A 17,111-nucleotide genomic window follows, 5' to 3' on the forward strand; every position below is an offset into this window, starting at 1 on the left:
GAATCCTTCCTCACCAGACATGGTTTGTATGTATGAAGACTGCTTGTCAGAAGTTTGACATTCTGCACTATTCTTTGTTATTCGTGACTCACACATTCAGTACAGCTGTTTGTTGCTTTTTAGAATCTACATGTTTCATATGCAGACTGCTATTGAATCTTCTCACCTTTAGATTATAAAATCACTTTAAAGAAAACTAAGTGTGAAAGCATTGAGGAAATTCTGAAGTAATGTTTTTCATCTGGTACCTTCACTGTATTTGTAGTTCAGGTAGAATTTATCTGTTGAAGATGAGGAATACATCTTTTTAGTGGAAGGCAGTTCTAAACCAACAAGGAATGTTACCAACACATGTAGTTAATTTCTTAGGGGAATCACATTTAAGGAATTAGTCAGATTTAAAGAAATCATTCAAATTTAATGAATGTCTGGTAAGTTATCAATTTATCTAAAGGAAAAACTACCCTCAGAAGTTCAGAAAAAGACAGTTAATCCAGTCCTGTTATCCTTGTTGTACTTAGAGCAGGAGTTGGCAAACTATATGGTTCACAGGCCAAATCCAACCTGTCACCTGCATTTGTATGGCCTGTGAGCTTAAGGAAGGATTTTACATTTTTAAATAGTTGGGAAAAAATTAAGAGTATTTTATGAAAGTTATATGAAGTTCAAATATCAGAGTCCATAAATGCAGGTGTTTTGGAACATAACTCTATTCATTTGTTTATATTTATTATCTGGTCCTTTACAAAAAAAATTTGCTGACCCCTTATTTACACATAATTTCCTAGGTTCACCATTTCTCTTAGCTTCTTATGGTGCTGTTTTCTGAGATTTCTGCTTTGATTCCTTCCTTTCCCTCTATATACTGTACCTTTGCTTTCATGTGGTTTAACCTTCATATGGTTTGCCTTTTTTTTGGTAACAAGCCAAGAACGCTGGTATTTTGTACTCTTCTGTGCTGGTTATAGCCTCCTGGATGTTCCTTTGGCTCTGCAAACTCAATGTGATTCAAACTTAATGAGTTGCCTACCCCAAAACTTGTCTAACTTATTTCTGTTCGTGGCTTCTGTTTTCTGTCACATGTGGCTGAACCAATCCAACTCTTTGTTCCTTCAGTCTCAATCCCATATAGTCTCTTCTCTGCCCTAGCTGAACTACTTATGTTTCTTGCTTGGATTCTTGCAGTTTCTTAGGTGGTCTCTCTAACATATTGCTGGGGGGGAGGATAATCAATGCCTGTAAATATGCTTTTTGGAGTGCAAGAATATAAGTTCTTGAGATACTTTGAAAGAATTAAATTGGGATGCATTTTAAAGAAAATAACACAAACCATTGTTACAAAGCATTGTATAATGATGTCTCTTTGATTACATCATTACCGTCCCATATCAGTTGACTGTGTCAACACCATTGCCAAATTACAGCACATTCAGAAATGTGCTCTTTTTCAAAGATACTCCTAATGAAGTCTGGCATCCAAGGCCACCTGTGATATGACTCCAATCTTTTTTTTTTAACCTCATCTCTCAATTTCTTTCATTCTCCATTTCGTATAGTACTGAGTAAAGAGAATTGCTGTAGATCCCTATAAATACCATTCCCTTTTATTTCCTTTGGTGCCACTGCTTTTCTTGTAACGCCCTCCTGTATTACCCCATCATCTCCATGAAGACATGCTTCAAGTTCATTTTAACTCATCTGGTACATGAAACAAATATTGAGGACCTGCACTGTTATGAGTATAATATTTCCTTTGGACTTGCATGGTGTGTTTCCGTGTCTTATCACATGGACCACTTTCTACTTAGTATTACAGTTAATTGGTGAATGTTTCATACCTCCTTTGGTAGGTTACGTGTTCTTGAGGGTCAGGTCTGTTTCATTTCTGTCCTCTGCTCTGCTTTGCACACAAGGTTGATATTCACTTAGCTGCCTTATGGGGATTCCTCTTCTATCTGTCTAAAACAGTTCTTGAATGTGAGATAGCATGCTGACCTCTTGTGCTAGTAAGTTGCTTTCAAGTCAGTGCACTTTGCACTGAGAGAGTTGTATGCTTATCAGAAGTTGTGTTGATTTCGAAGACTATTTCATGGCAGGTAATCTTGCTTTTATAATAATTTAAATATGTAAACCGATGAAATGAGTGCAAACTTTTTTTTTTTTTTCCTGAAAACCAAGTTGGATTCTTTGGAAAAACTTGATAAAGGTGAGTCACTAAAATAACGGCTGTAGAATTAGATATGGCTGTAATAACAAAGTTTTGGAGAAAGAATAACAATAATCCAGGATGATTCTGTATGTAGACTGCTTTACAAGATTTCTTAAAGCTTTCCACTTTAATGAAACTGGAATGGAGATTGTAGATGATGCATTTATAGATACAGTTTAGATCAAGCAGCAGGAACTTCGGTCAGCAAGGAGCACCACATCATTAATCCCGTTCTCCAAGTGCTTGACCCCATGTTAAGATTGACAAATACATTCATGTGTTAAATGTAGATAAAATGTTTGTTATGTATGTATGATTTTTTGATTTCCTATTTTAGCTTTAATCCCTTTTTTACTTACTACTTTTGTATATGATTGTTTTGGATACAAAGGCTTTTGCTTCAATAAGTGCTCCGATTTTTGTTGTCTAAATGAATGGAAGAAATTAAGATCCGAAATGAAGATCCTGGTTGTGTTATGTTGGAATAAACAAAGAACTGACACTGGGACAGCAGAAAGAGCTTTAGAAACAGTGAACCTCGTTTTGATTCCTGGCACCTGCATCCTAGGAGTCTTAACCCTCTTGGATCCTCATTTCTGTCTGTAGGATGGGAGTGATCCCTCAGTTGGAGAGTCTTTGAAGATAAGATGGTAACACGACCTTAGAGGTAGTAGGTGTTCAGTGTGTCATGAAAGTAGTTTTGTGATCTCAGGCAAGTTATCAAACTTTATTGTGTAGTTTTCCATTATTCCCACTTTCTTAATGAAGAGACTCCAAAAGATAAATTTTTTTATGTGTGAGCTACCAGAATCCAAGACTGAATCAAACCTGGAATATAGTACTTGCTCAGAAATTTTTGTATTAGTGAACATGAGCCATACTGCATAATAGCTTGCATGCTAATTAAGCAAGGTCTAGCTTCTGCATCCGTGAAACGTAGAATGTGTGTGTGAGGGAGCCCATGAATGAACTCCACTGCTTGGAACGGCCTGTCTGTCAGACAGATGTGCAGCGTTTATTCAGCAGCTACTGGCCTTTGCCAGGCTGAGTGCAGTGGGATTCCTCATCAAGAACTAAACGGTGTGCAACTGGGCTTTGTGTTCATCTCTCTCATCTGACCTTGTATAACTAGTACTTAGGTTTAATGTGTTTTTTAAGTGAGAAGGTTGGGAAAAGTGAAGAACAGGGAAAAATCTAAAAGAATTACTTTAGATAGACTAAGTGTCAAGGTGATTTGAGGCAGGTGGAGGGAAAACTTAGTATTTTAATCTTCAGTAAATGTTTGATTGCTAATTGCATATTGCTAAATCTTTAGGGATGACCCTTTTTCAGTAAAATCAACACATGGAGCAGATAGATCATAGCCTAATTGATTTCTGCTGCTCCGTGATATCTTCAGTTAGTATTTTACTTTTCATTTTTGATGGAGCAATGTATTATAAAACTACATCTTTCCTTTTAATTGTTGATTTTGAGAGATTTTTTTCCACTCCTATTGGTACAGATTTTTTTCTTGTAAAGGAATTAAAATACAACAGTATTATTTTATTTTTTAAACATCATAGCATATGTTGCTGGAATGTATATGTTTCATTAACATTAACATGTTAACATTCATTAACACGCTTGATTGATTTTTAAATAATTGTCTTGTAAGCCAGGGGTACCTGTGATCCAAGTCAAAAATAAGACCATTTACAAGAGAATGCACATTTTGTATTGATGTATACTTAACTGTCAGTTTTTTAAGTCCAACTTTGTTTCAGACTTAATTTGTGACTTTTTTTCTACCTGATTATTTTACTCTGAAGCTGCATAATGAAATATTGGATGATGTAGGGTATTGGGTGCTGTATGAAGCAGGGTAGAGAAATATGTGTGTGTGTGAGTGTATAATAGTGGATGAAGAAACAAGAATGTGACCAAGAAGATCGAATAGTAATGCTGCTAACTTTGAAATCATTTTCATTGTGTTTGGAGATGGCAATGTGAAGTGTAAATATATTCACGAGTTAATGAAAGCTGTTTAACAAAGTTGCCTAAGAAATAGAAAGGTTATATGTTGAATTCTTTTGACTACGGTGTTTTAAAAACTGGGTAAGTATGAATCAGCCTTATTTTCCTTATTTTGTCATAGTTTGGAGTGTTGTAATTCAAGACTGAAAGGGGTTAAGTGGGCCTGTGGTAAAATGGTAGAGCTGCTAGGGGTGGGGGGAAGGTAGGGTGTGTGTGTGTGTGTGTGTGTGTGTGTGTGTGTGTACGTGTGTGTGTACACACATGCTGGTGGTGCTGGTGCTTACCACTACAGTCTATTATTGCCATGGGGAGTGTGGGCCAGATTTTGCCAGCTTGTCCTTTTCTATCCTATTCTTAGCCAGAAATCCAGATTTTACAGGAAGTCTGATTTTTAAGATGTCACAACTAAAAATATTTAAGCACCATGGACCTAAGGAAATGTATCTGTTGCTCAGGTATGGCTACCATCTTGTAATTTCTGATTTAGATGATGGGCTTTAGATGTTCTTTAAAGACATCCTTAATTGCCTTTAGAACTCTTTTAGCATTTAGGTTACAAAATTTGCTGCTCACACATTGACAGAACCCATCTTGTTAATTGGTCATTGATTTACAGTAGGACTAATAATTAGTAAATGGCAAACATGTTCATGTCTTAAAAGTAGTATCAGTTTCTAGTTCTGGACTCGTGGATTATGTATGCCCATTTAGGCTAAGTGTACGTACAGACTTCAGAGAGTTGCACAGAGGCTGAGGTATTGACTTAGTGTGGACTGTCAGCGATTGGTATTCATAGTCTACTTCTTCTTTAGATGTCTGGGTGATTGCTTATTTTAAGCATGCCTTAGTACAGTTTGGTTTACACCCACTGTACTAAAGTCTTACAGGTTTGAAATACTGCTTCCTGGAAAAGACTGCTTTATCTAGAAAATGACATTTTTTTGCTCAGGGTATATCTATGAAATTCACATTAGCTTATATGACACATGATCCTTGGAATATAGTATTACTATGAAAGAAATTAGGTGCTCTTCTAGTCAGAGGATAGAACAAGAGGATGATACAATATTATAATTTTTGGCCAGGCTTCATGTTTCCATGGAATGGAAGCCAAGTCATTACCTTGACTGACTTTCCCTTTTTGTCTTTGTTACTTCCCCACTCCCACTCCAGATACATAACAGCAGATTGCAAATAAACTCAGGTCCAGTTTGTTCTTCCCTACCTTTCAAGTCCAGGGTACAGTTGATTTGTTCCCATCCCTCTCCCCCATCATTTTTATTATGATTACAATGCCCTAGTTAAGGGAATCCTTACCCACTTTGGGAACATTTCAGTAGAGGTTGATGTGGATGAGAGCTTAAAAATGGAATTGCAAGTGAAGGTAGGGACTTAAAACCTCGACCTGGAGCTCTCAGTGCTCATAAAGTGGCATTTCCCTGCTTCTGTCCTAGCATCAAGAATTCCTGGTTTTGAATTCCCTGGCGGTCCAGTGGTTAGGACTCTGTGCTTTCACTGCTGAGGGCGTGGATTCGATCCCTGGTCAGGGAACTAAGTAAGATCCCACAAGCCATGCGGCGCTGCCAAAAAAAAAAAAAATTCCTGGTTTTGTCTTTGTTTAGACTTCAGTGTCTCCTTGACACCTACCTTGCCTATTACAATGCTTTAATTTTGTCAGGTGTAGAAACCCAAGTGCAGCTATAACAGCCAGATTGCTGTGGATGTACTTCAGTATGAGAACACATTGACTGTGTGGTGGTCAGGTCATAGCTGAGCTTGGATTTCAGGTGCTGGGAAGGTCCTCGTGTGGGAACCCATGTGTAGTCTTTGCTTGTATTAGAAGGATGGAGGACCAAAGTCCCAGATACCTGTCCTGTTTTCAGTTGTTCAGGTGTCCTGTGTGCAAATTATGAATATAAGACATTGTTCAGTACTGGTTTTGATTCGGATTCAAGGTGAGTTTCTGCTGCTGAATAAAAAGCGAAATTTGGGGGTAAGATCTTTGCCAGGCGTATGTTGCAGGGAAGGTGTACTTAAGTGTCCTTTTAAAAAAACTGCTTCAACCATTATTAAGTAAATATATGACCCAGTAGTAGGTTGTTTTGATTGTCATTCTTTTGTGCTGGTATACTGCTTGCCTTCTGTTTTGTTGACAGTTACATGAGAAAGCAGTTTTGTGAAGTATACTACCTTGAAAACCTTAGACACCGAGTTTCCATCAGGGATGATCTTTAGTCCAGCAGACTAGTAGCATGATTGGTCTCAGGAATGCCATTCTTATGTATAGACTGAGGGCCAGGACTTTGTGGAAATTCAGTTTAAGGAGATTAAAGTGAAGAAAAGAAATTCCTTCTAATATTTCCTTTATTAAATATTTTATCTGATTAGGATGAAATAATTGGAAGCTACTTATAATTTCAAGATCTCCTACCTTCTGACATCCAAGGAAAGCACTTCTGATCTTATTTTTCTGGATTTTTGTACCAGTCTACTAGTTCTATCTTTGAAATGTAAGAGAAAAATCCAGCTGCATTTGTAATCTACAAAACCGTGCCTCAGTTTTATGTTCACTTCTTAGGTTCAGTTCAGGGCATAATTTCTTCCAGTCCTTCCAAATTCTGTTAAAGTTATCCTGTTTATGGTCCTGTTGTTTACTTCTTGAAAATCCTGTATTCCCCAAACCTTGGAGAAGATTGGAAGGTTTTAAAATTTTCTAACCAAAAGTATCTGCCTGAGGAAACATCCCAATTTCAGAATCTTCTATTTTATGACTTGGCCTCCTGGGAGAATTAGAATCTGGTCCACCAGGAAGACTCTTGTGTTTACATTTTCTGGCCTCAGTCTCATGGAAAAATGAGAAACTTCTTGGCCTCTGTTCTTCTAGGAACATAAAATTGGAACCAAGTAGGATGAGAACAGAAAACATGACGGTAAACCACCAAGTTGACCTGGTTGGATGTCTGACATCTGTAAATCTTATGGTTTGTAATACCTAATTCTTAGTGGCTGGTTTAAGCAGGGTGTGTGTGTGTGTGTGTGTTACATATATGTGTGTGTGTGTGTATTCCCTCCACCCCTTGAATATTCAGCCATCTTAAGGGTTAGATAGTGTGATCTCCATTTTACACATGAAAAAACTGAAGCAGAAAGGTACGTGGGACCACACAGCTCAGCAAGGGGCCAAGTCAGGATCCTAAAGGCAGTCTCAAACTAGAAGCTATACTTTTGATCACTGCATCTGTAGAAAACAGTGTACACTGTACTGGTATTAGAGCTATAAAGTCCCCTTAGACTGAAGGAAGTATTTTGTATCTGTTTTGAGTGCCTAGTAGGTGCCAGCACTACCATGTGTTTGGGGAATAGAGTGGTAAACTGTAGGACAAAGTTCCAACTTTCATAAGGCTTACATTCTAATGAGGGAGACAAACTAACAAATGCTGTGAAGAGAAACAGCAGAATAAGGGGACAAATGTGGCCTTATATTTTCATTATAGTGCTCAGGCAAGGCTGAGACTTCAGTGAGGGAGCGAGCCATGGCCATTAACTGCGGGCAGAAGAGCAGGAATGAGTGCAGAGGTCTTGGAGTGGTTATATTAACATGGCATTCAATTCAGCAGGCTTTTATTTTATAGGTCGTCTTCAAGCCTTTCCTGAAAGAATTGACAGCATATGACAGTTTAATGCTAACTTTTTTCCCACAGGACTTTTATCTAGTAATCTATCTTGATGAAGTTGGCTTGAGGTACATGTTTTTCCCATTTTATAGAAGTGAGAATTAAGATGTGGACTCGAGCATATGTAAAGGTGACTCGTTTAACGAATCTCCGTATTGTATCCATCATCCAGCTTCAGCAGTTATCACCGTTTACCACTCTTGCTTTATCTCTACCACCCCTTCCCTTTATTTATTTATTTTTTTTGCTGGAGTATTTTATATTTTCTTAACTTTATCTTAAAATTTTAAACCTTTAGAAGAGTTACCGGTATAAGAACCATTCAGTTAACACCTGTATGCTTTTCACCTAGATCACTAATTTGCTGTATTGGCTCTTTTTTGATCATTTGAGAGTTGCAGGCATTGTTGACATGCCTTTCTTAGGAATAAGGACTTTCTTCCTAACCATAGCATGACCATTACACTCAGATTTGACATCAATACAATACAATTATAGAATGTTCAATTTGTGTTCTAATTTACCTTGTTATTCCAGTGTTATCCTTTAGTTCTTCAGTCCAGTATTCAGTCAAGGCTCATGTATTTGGTTGTTGTTTAGTCTTCTTGATCTAGAGCAGTTCTCAAGCCTTTGTCATTAAGGACAGTGTCACTTTGAAGAGTCCAGGCCCTCTGGTCTGGAGAATCCCTCAATTTGAATTTGTCTATCTGCTTTCTCATGATTAGAGATAGGTTAAACATTGTTGGCAGGAATGTTACATAGGGATGTCAGTTTGTCCCACTGTTGGGGATGTCAAACAATTATTTGGTTTAGGTGATATCCACCAGATTGCTTCATTATAAATGTACCTTTTTTCCTTCAGTAATTATTAAGTGATTTATGGAGTGACAAACTTGATTGAGACTCAGTATTCTTTTCTCCAGCAGTCTTCCACTGGATTTAGCATTTATTGATGATTCAGAATCAGTTATTGCTGGAGTACTTTAAAGCAAATGCAGATATAAAATTTCTCCTGTAAATATTTATCATGTATCTAAAAGGTAAGGGCTTAAAAAACAAAAACAGAAAACCACAGTGCCTTTATGCCACCTCACTACAATTCCTTAACATCTAATATCCATATTCAACTGCCCTGAATTGTCTCAGTTGTTTCTCTACAGTTGATTTGCTTGAATCTGAATCCAAGCAACATCCACAGGTTGTATTTACTTGATGTTTTTGCAAGTGTTCCTAGGTATAGCATTCATGTCTGCCTTTAGAGATAAGATTAATTCTTGTTGGGTGTAGATGTTGACAGCCTCAAGCATCCATTCTGAAGTTCCTATCAAACTTTCTTTCACCTAAGGGTTCTAGCATCCATTGCAATCATTGCCTAGGGACATTATTTCATTAGGGATTACGAAAGGTGATTCTCAGATTGCATCATTCCTTCTGTATCGATGAGCAGATTTTTTTCTGACCTGTGTTTATTTCTACTTTTTTATGTATACCTTCCTGGGGAGAGTTGTAAAAGGATACATTCTTCATCTTTACTTCACAGAGGATGGTTCTGGACTTCCTTAGTAATTCTGTAATATGTCCTCAATTTTCTCATATGTAAATTGGGGGGTAATTATGCCTACCTCTTGGGGATTTTGTGAGGATTAAATGGTCCGGTACATGTAGCTTAAAAATGGTGCCTGGCACTAATGTTGGGGTAAGCGCTAGTTATTAAAGTAACTTTTTCATTTAATTCTTCAAGTGTAATGGAGAGGCAGAGATGGGAGAGGTTCTTCATGCGTTGACATCAGCAGGATGCTTGAATTTGTGTAGAGAGAGCTGAGGGAAGCGCTGCTTGCGCACACCAGGCTGTCCTTTGTGACTGCATGGAAACACCCATAATACACGAAGCATGTATCACTGCACGCTGTGAAATGGATACTGACAATTGAAGAGGTAGAATCTGGAACGCATTCTGAAATGGGGTTAGTACAATGAAGGGAAGTAGGTAGGTAGGTAGTATGAGATGGTGGCTCCAGGTACAGGTTTTTACTATGTCATGGCCCTTTGAGTTTTTTATCTGAACAAAGGGCAGCATGCTTGCCTAGTCTGATTTGTCTTGTTGTCATTCTACACTCAACTAGAGCTGTTTGAGATTGCAGATCACTTTGGTAGGGGAGGAAGTGCTTTACTTCTTCTTGGCCTTTTAATCTGCCTTCTCTTTCTGCTTTAAAAAAACCCCACTGTTGATAATTGTATAGAGTGTTGGAAGTTTAACACTCTTGATCAGGTGTTTAGTCATTAATATTTGATTCATTTATTTAAACATTTGAGCACCTGCAGTGTGCAAGATAGTGTTCTAGACACAGACCACATCAGTGAGCATCAGAGACTAGAGTCTCTGCCCTCATGGAATTTACATTTTGGTAGTGAGGTGACAGTAAATATGAGGAAGTTGTATAGTATGTTAGAAGGTGTTGAGTCCTGTGGAAAAAAATAAAGGAGGATAAGGAGAGATTGAGATGGTTAGGAAGTTACTTTTGAGCAAAGACAATGAGAGGAGAGCAAGTCTTGTGAAAATCTGGGGGTGCAGAGTGTGTCCTGCATAGGGAACAGCCAGTGTCAAGGTCCCGAGGCATGTTTGGTACATTGTGCATTGTGAGTAAAGAGGTGACTGCTTGCTGTGTTAATGCCCTGTTGTGGGCCAAGGGCCAGAGCTTGGAGACAGGTTAAGAGGCTAGGGCAGTTAACCGGATGAGATGGAATGGTGATTTGGATCAGGGTGCTAGTGGTTGAGATTCTGAGTGGTCTGATTCTGGATATATCTTTTGAGAGAAAGCTAACAGATTTTGCTAATGGATTGATTATGAGTGGGTTGAGAGAGAAAGTGAGCAAGCCCTCAGTGATGACTGATAATTTGGGCCTGAGCAATAGTAAGGATGGAGTCACCATTCTCTGAGGTGAGGAAGATTGAGAGTGGAACAGCTTTAAGGGGGTGAGCCAAATTATTCATACTCCCAAGGAAAAGGATAGGTGGTTACAAACACTTCATTCAGTAAGGACGTGATCCATAGATTTTGCTATGAGCACTCACATCTATAGATCATATAGCCAATTCTCTTAACCTAATGTCTTAAGGATGTACGAGTTAGCAGATGAGGGAAGGCTGAGATTCATATAGCCTGTGGTAACAAGGTCAGATGTAGAATAGACTTTGAGACTTAATTTTTTAATTCTAACACTGAAAAAGAGAATGGAGGCAAAAGCCTTGGACTTGGAGAATGAGAAGCTGGTTGAGCCTTGATCTTCTAGCCGAATTTCCTGCTCTGTGTGTTTTTACTTACATAAGAAGCCTGTGCCTGGGACTTCTTTTTGTTTTGAATCTCTTCATTTTCTTCATACATATATTCATCACAAATGATCATACATAAATACTTCAGTTGGATTTTATCCTCTACACTCTTTGCAGTCTCTTTCGTTAACACTTGTTATATATACATCTCAGTTGTTTTCTCTGCAAACTCAAAATTTTTAAACATGGGTGATATTGAATGATCTTTTATTAATATTGTTTGTTTCTATTAATAAATGTCCTTTTCGTTAAAGATAGTGTTGCATAGTGATTAAGGGAAGAAGCAATTTAAACCTAGATGGGAGTGCAAATCCAGATGTAAACACAAATAACTGTATCCTGGAGTGTTATACTACCTCATTGGTTTCAGTTTTCTTGTGTGTAAAATGATCATAATAATTGTACTTATCTTATAATTGTTGTGAGGATTAAAGTAATGCATACAGCACTCTAGGCACAGTACCTACAAGGTGTTAAGACTTAGTGCCAGGTATTTATTTTTTATCTCCATTATTTATAACTCATTTATGATAACTAGTCGTTTGCAAGCAAATAGTGCTGAGCCTTTTGAATTCTTCCCGTTAAAAGGTAACACAAAATGTTTAGTCATTGGGATTACATGATATGGTATCATAGGCGCTACTACTCCGTTACTTTACATTTTCATTTCTCTCAAAAAATATAGGTTATTGGAGTTTGCTCCATACACATGTTCTGGTATCATCCACATAAAGATTGAAACCAGTAGTAGTTTCAAATTTACCCCCATACCCAAAAGGTCTTCATTGCTGAGACTTCTTTCGAAAAACAAACAAAACCCAAAAGACCCCTGGTGAGCCACACTTCTACATTCGTAGAAGCAAATTAAAATGACTGTATCTTGGGGGATGTGTGTATATGGATGAAATGATAAATCTGGTGATTTATGAACTTTTCTAGGTGAATAAGATTTTATTTGAAGAAATGGATTACTTACATGGGAAACCATCCCTCCTAACCCCCCACCCCCCAATAATTTGCTAAAAGTAGAGCCATTCTGGTTGGTAGAGGGTTGCTGGAGGGGGGCTTAAATCCCTGTTCACTCTGCCTCACCTCCCACCCCTGTGATGGGACACCACCGTGTCCCATCTAGGAACCCTCAGAATATAGTTTGAATGCCATTTGAGTTCAATCACGGTTTCATACATTTCTTGCATACTTCCAAAAACTTGAACAGCAAGATTGTAGGTATAGTAGAAATGTTTTGCCAAAGAAATTTAAGGGCAAGCTCCTTAAATGTTTTAGGGACTATTATATGATTACATGTCTTCAGCTCCACTTGTAATTTAAAATTGGCTGGAATTCATATCTGTTGTATTAGAAACACTCATTTTCCTTTCGGTGTCACTGATAAACTGCTATCATAGCCAAGCTCTACATTTTTAAAGTTAAGCAAGGGTTGAGGAGGGCCCTGTTATGAGTATGTATATACCAAGCGCCAGTAACCTATTCCACTAGAGGAGTTTGCTTTGTTGGACTTTGAATCAAGATAACAAAAGTGAAAATGTGTCTGAAAAGTCCGTAAGTAGAATTTTATATAAATTTAGTGAGTTTTTTTGTATTTAACTTGAATGAAGTGATGTAGATAGGAGCTAATAGTTGAGTTGGTTGGGAGCCTGTTTAAAATATTTGTGACAGAACTGCATATTTAATACATTATTTTATTTAGTTCTTTTTATCTATAAATAACTTCTATGAGGCTCCTAAAACACCTGGGGTATCGTTGATAGTTTAATTTGAAAGGAGTCGATATCACCACTTCCAGTCTATGCAAGTTGTAGACAGTGAAGTGACGTTTACTGAGCACCTGCCTGTTGCACTGGGCAACACACTTTCTAGGTGTTACTTACTCCTTATTAAACCATTAGGAGCTGCGTGGTGCCTTCATTTTACAGACGAGACAGTTGAGGCTCATAGAGATTACTTGCCTAAGATCCTGCAGTTAGGAAGTGACAGAGCTTGGACCCCCAGCCCTTCAAAGCTCGTCTGCTTTCTTGACCATGCCACCTACACATGTAAGTTTTCAGACGTGTCGGTGTGTTCTGTACCCCTTAAATTACTAGTTAGTAAAGGGAATATTTTCCATCGAATCAGAAAATGAGCAAGACTTGGCAAGCCTACTATTGACAGTAGTGGGCTCTGCCTATTCAGTTTGTCCTTTTGAATGTTTGGTTTTTAAATCGACCCCAAAGCTAAAACGATTGTGGTTTGGTCACGTTGAGGGTCACTTTGTTCTACTCTTTGGTAGTTCACGAGCCTCATTGAGTTTATTATGACTTGCAGTCCTGATGGCTTTAAGGTTTGTTTTTCTTGTTCTTTGTTTGGTTTTTATGGCAGATGACTTTCTTTTAAGAGTGACCATACATCCTGGATTTTACGCAATGTCCCAGAATAGCTTCCTAGCTTGGAAGATAAACTATATGTTCTCCCTAGATAATAGAAGAGAGATGTTAGATTTGGTCATAACTAATTACGTTTTGATTATATTACCTGAAGGGGTTTAATAGCTGATTTAAATTTGGTCTTAGCTATTTTACTCTTTATAGTTCAAACACAGCAAATATTTGTGTACACTTCTTTATTTGGATTAATTCTTTAATTGTAATTTAATTCATCCAAGTAAATGAAATAGTACTTTCATGTACCAAGATGGTATTTTAATTTTGCGCGGAACTATCAACAAAACACTGCTTTCTGAGACAGAAGCGCCCTCCTGTTGGGTAGAGTCTCTCTGTTTCACAACACCCTTGTGTTTGATTGAAATCAGCTCAATTTCTTACACTGGCCATCATAACTAGGGGACCATTTCTTTATACATTCTACGTCTATTACTCTCATTACAGAAATAATCGTTTTCTTAAAAATGCACTACCAAGGAGCCAACCCACATACTTATCATTACTATACCTACTTTATTACTTGTCCCACATTTCTCACTTAAGGGATTTATCTGAACCATGAACCAGCTTAGTCCTAGAAATATAAAAACATAAATTAAAAAATTTCATTTTAGCTGGAGAAAAAATTTTTCCATGTATATTCTTTCTAACAATAAAGGAACTCTGGATAGTGTTTGTTATATTTTTGTTGTAGAAATGTTTACTTTTTTAAAAGAGTGAGAAAAAATATGCAAAACTTGTATATTTTATTTGGAACCATTTTTTAAGAATTGCACACTTCATCTCCTAAAAGGCTGTGACAGTCTCTCTTAATGACTAGGATGTGAAATTTGGCTGCATTGTATTATAGTATTTTATATTTTTCTGTAAACTAATTTGATCTGTTTTTGTTTTTGTTTCCTTTTCCAGTCTTTACTAGGTGCTGGTCTCTGGATGTTTTTTGTTTAAATTGGAAAAATCTTAAATCTGTCCACAGACTGCTATGGTATCCAGTGAGATGGGGACTGTTGGCAGTGGCTTTTGAAGGATCTGAGGGGCAGAAAGAGCTGAGAACTCGGCCTTGAGCTAGTGTTTGGCGTCTTCCTGCTGCCTCTCCTTTGGGCCCAACATCTTTTCTCTCTAGCTTACCTGCCAGCTGTTCTAGGGAAGTTAGGGGTTAGACCAGTCTAAGCATTCATCATGGAGCGGAATATGGCTTAGGTATCTTACTTGCATCATATTTGACAATGGGAAAGTGTTGTTTATTTTAGCAGTGCTTCCTAGTGATCGGAGAAGGAAGGGCTTGTTTTGTCTCTGAGCCCTCTGCTCTTTGAACAGATAGGCTGGTGCAGCAGCCACTGCAACACATAGCCCCTTCCACCTTCCCTCCAGACAAACATAAAAGCACTCTGGCTGTTTGTCGCTTCTTGAGGAGACAGATGGTCAAGTATTGCCGTTGAGAAGAGAGACACTTGAAATGGCCCTTCTGACCAGTGAGCTAGGCTTATCTGTGTGTAAGTTGGAACAAAATGGCAAGGGTATGGCTTGGATGTTGGATGGCAGTGGGAGCTCTGTTGGGGGCAGGGATCTCATAATTGCCAACTACAGTTTTCTTTGTAATTGAGGACCTAACCCTTATACTGAAATGTTACAGGTACCCTTTTAAATAATTAATATTTATTAGTCACCTGATTAGATTTTATTAAAAATTTAGGTAATTCTTCCTAAATAATGTCCAAGTATTTTTTTAAATAACTTGAACATTTTGGGGTCAGAGAAAGTAGTCATAGAAATACAAGCAGCTTCAGGTTTTGGCAAGTATGAAGTGATACAAATACCAACTTTTAGTGTATTTTATGTTTTCGTGTGTGGCAGTTTTACTCATGCCAGTCATTATTGACACTGGCTTTTAGGAGGAAAGATTTTAGTTTTTTTTAGTGTAACTGTTGTAGTGCTTTATGCTTAAAAAGGCATAAAGATGGGTTTAAGACATTTCTACGTGGCAGCATTATTAATTAGACCTAATAACCTAATTCGGTAGCGTGTTTATCTTTAAGCATTATTTCCAGCTCTTTTCCCTACCAGTAAGAGGTGTGTTGTTAAGTGTTTAGTACTGTGGTCTATTTGGAAAAGAGGTGGCTTTTAGTATCATTTATAGGACTTAATAATTTTTAAAGGAAAATATCTAGATTCATCAAAAAGCATCTGCTTTGTCAAGCATAAAAAAAATTTCACTCTGAGGTTGCCTTATCTCAAAAGGAGAAATCACTTTAGGAGTTAACATGTGGAAGGCATTAGGTTGAATTACAAAGTGTTTTTCATATTGGTCTTTCAGCTCCAATTATAATAACTTTGAAGATTCAGAATTTGTCTCTTTTTCTAGGAGAAAACCCGTCATATTCATAAACTCAATTTTAGGTAAATTTAAATGTCTGTTTTTCAATGATTTTCTTAATCCAGGACTGAAAAGATCTGATTGACTTATTGAAGATAATTTATTATCTAATGGTTTATAGATGTCTGTTTTGTTTAGGTTTGGAAGATATAATAATAATGACGTTATTTTTCAGTCTTCCAGAAAAATTTTCTCTTTCTTCCTCCTCTCCTTGCTCTGTATACCCTTCAACAAGAAAGCATTTAAAAGGAAAAATTATTCAGCAAAATCAAACTTTGAGTCAGTGCCTTTATCTTCTCAGAGGTTCTCTTGGAAATAATGCCTGATGAAATGGAAGGGAAGGAAATTACTTTCTTTAACATTAAACAAATCTTTTTTTCAATGTCTTCCTTCTAGCTAGCAGAGTAAAATTTTAGGGTTGTTTATAAGTTGTATGTTCCTAGTTTTTTTGTGTGGAACATCTTGTTTCCCCTTAGGGCAGGAGTCATGTCACAATTTCTAGGGTAATATATGATGACTAGCACAGATGTACATTTGTAGTAGGAATCTAGGAAAATTTTGTAACAGTAGTCTGCACAGACTAAGCAGTACTTGGTATTGTGTTTGGGGGTAGATGATAACACTTAGTAAATACCTGTTCTGTCCAGGACCCTAACTGGCTATAAAATACATTACTCTTAGGATTCACAGTATTTGAAGATTCATTTTGGTGCCCTTATTTATTATGAATAATTAGTGTCATCCCCCCCGCCCCCAAGGTGCTTTAAGACCTTGGTGCCTTTCCAATCTGAGACTACCACACTAAGACAAGAAAGGGCAGTGTCATGGTGGGCAGTTCTTAGTTGCCAGAGAAGTTAAGCCACTTAGTTAGGAGGTCGACGAATTTTTGTTCTTAGTTCAAAATGATAACTATTCTCCCTGACTTTAAGTATCAGATGTGATAGTGTGGATCACTCTTTCCTGTGGAACTAAAGTACATATATTTTAAAAGTTTTTTTTTTCTTTTTATAATGTCTTGTTGCGCCGTTTTGCTAGACTGAAAGTTTCCTCATCGCTTGGTGAGCCCCTC

The 17,111-nt window shown here is 37.5% G+C and overlaps 2 protein-coding genes across 10 annotated transcripts in view; both read left to right on the forward strand.

Moving 5' to 3' along the window:
* SLC5A3 (solute carrier family 5 member 3) overlaps positions 1-17,111 on the forward strand; it is a 34,426-nt gene that overhangs the window by 5,655 nt on the left and 11,660 nt on the right. Inside the window, exons 1-2 of one of the 9 annotated variants that reach the window (XM_082459108.1) lie at positions 25-13,284; positions 14,578-14,868. The exons of 4 other annotated variants lie outside the window; for them this stretch is intronic. The gene's annotated coding sequence lies outside the window, so the exon portion shown is untranslated. 4 more of the 9 variants (XM_082459113.1, XM_082459107.1, XM_082459114.1 and 1 more) reach the window with 4 other exon arrangements.
* The window catches only part of MRPS6 (mitochondrial ribosomal protein S6), a 64,024-nt gene that overhangs the window by 4,833 nt on the left and 42,080 nt on the right, over positions 1-17,111 (forward strand). The gene's annotated exons all lie outside the window — the stretch shown is intronic.

The sequence above is a fragment of the Balaenoptera physalus genome (assembly GCF_965194825.1).
Source record: "Balaenoptera physalus genome assembly, chromosome: 4".
NCBI classification, from domain to species: domain Eukaryota; kingdom Metazoa; phylum Chordata; class Mammalia; order Artiodactyla; family Balaenopteridae; genus Balaenoptera; species Balaenoptera physalus.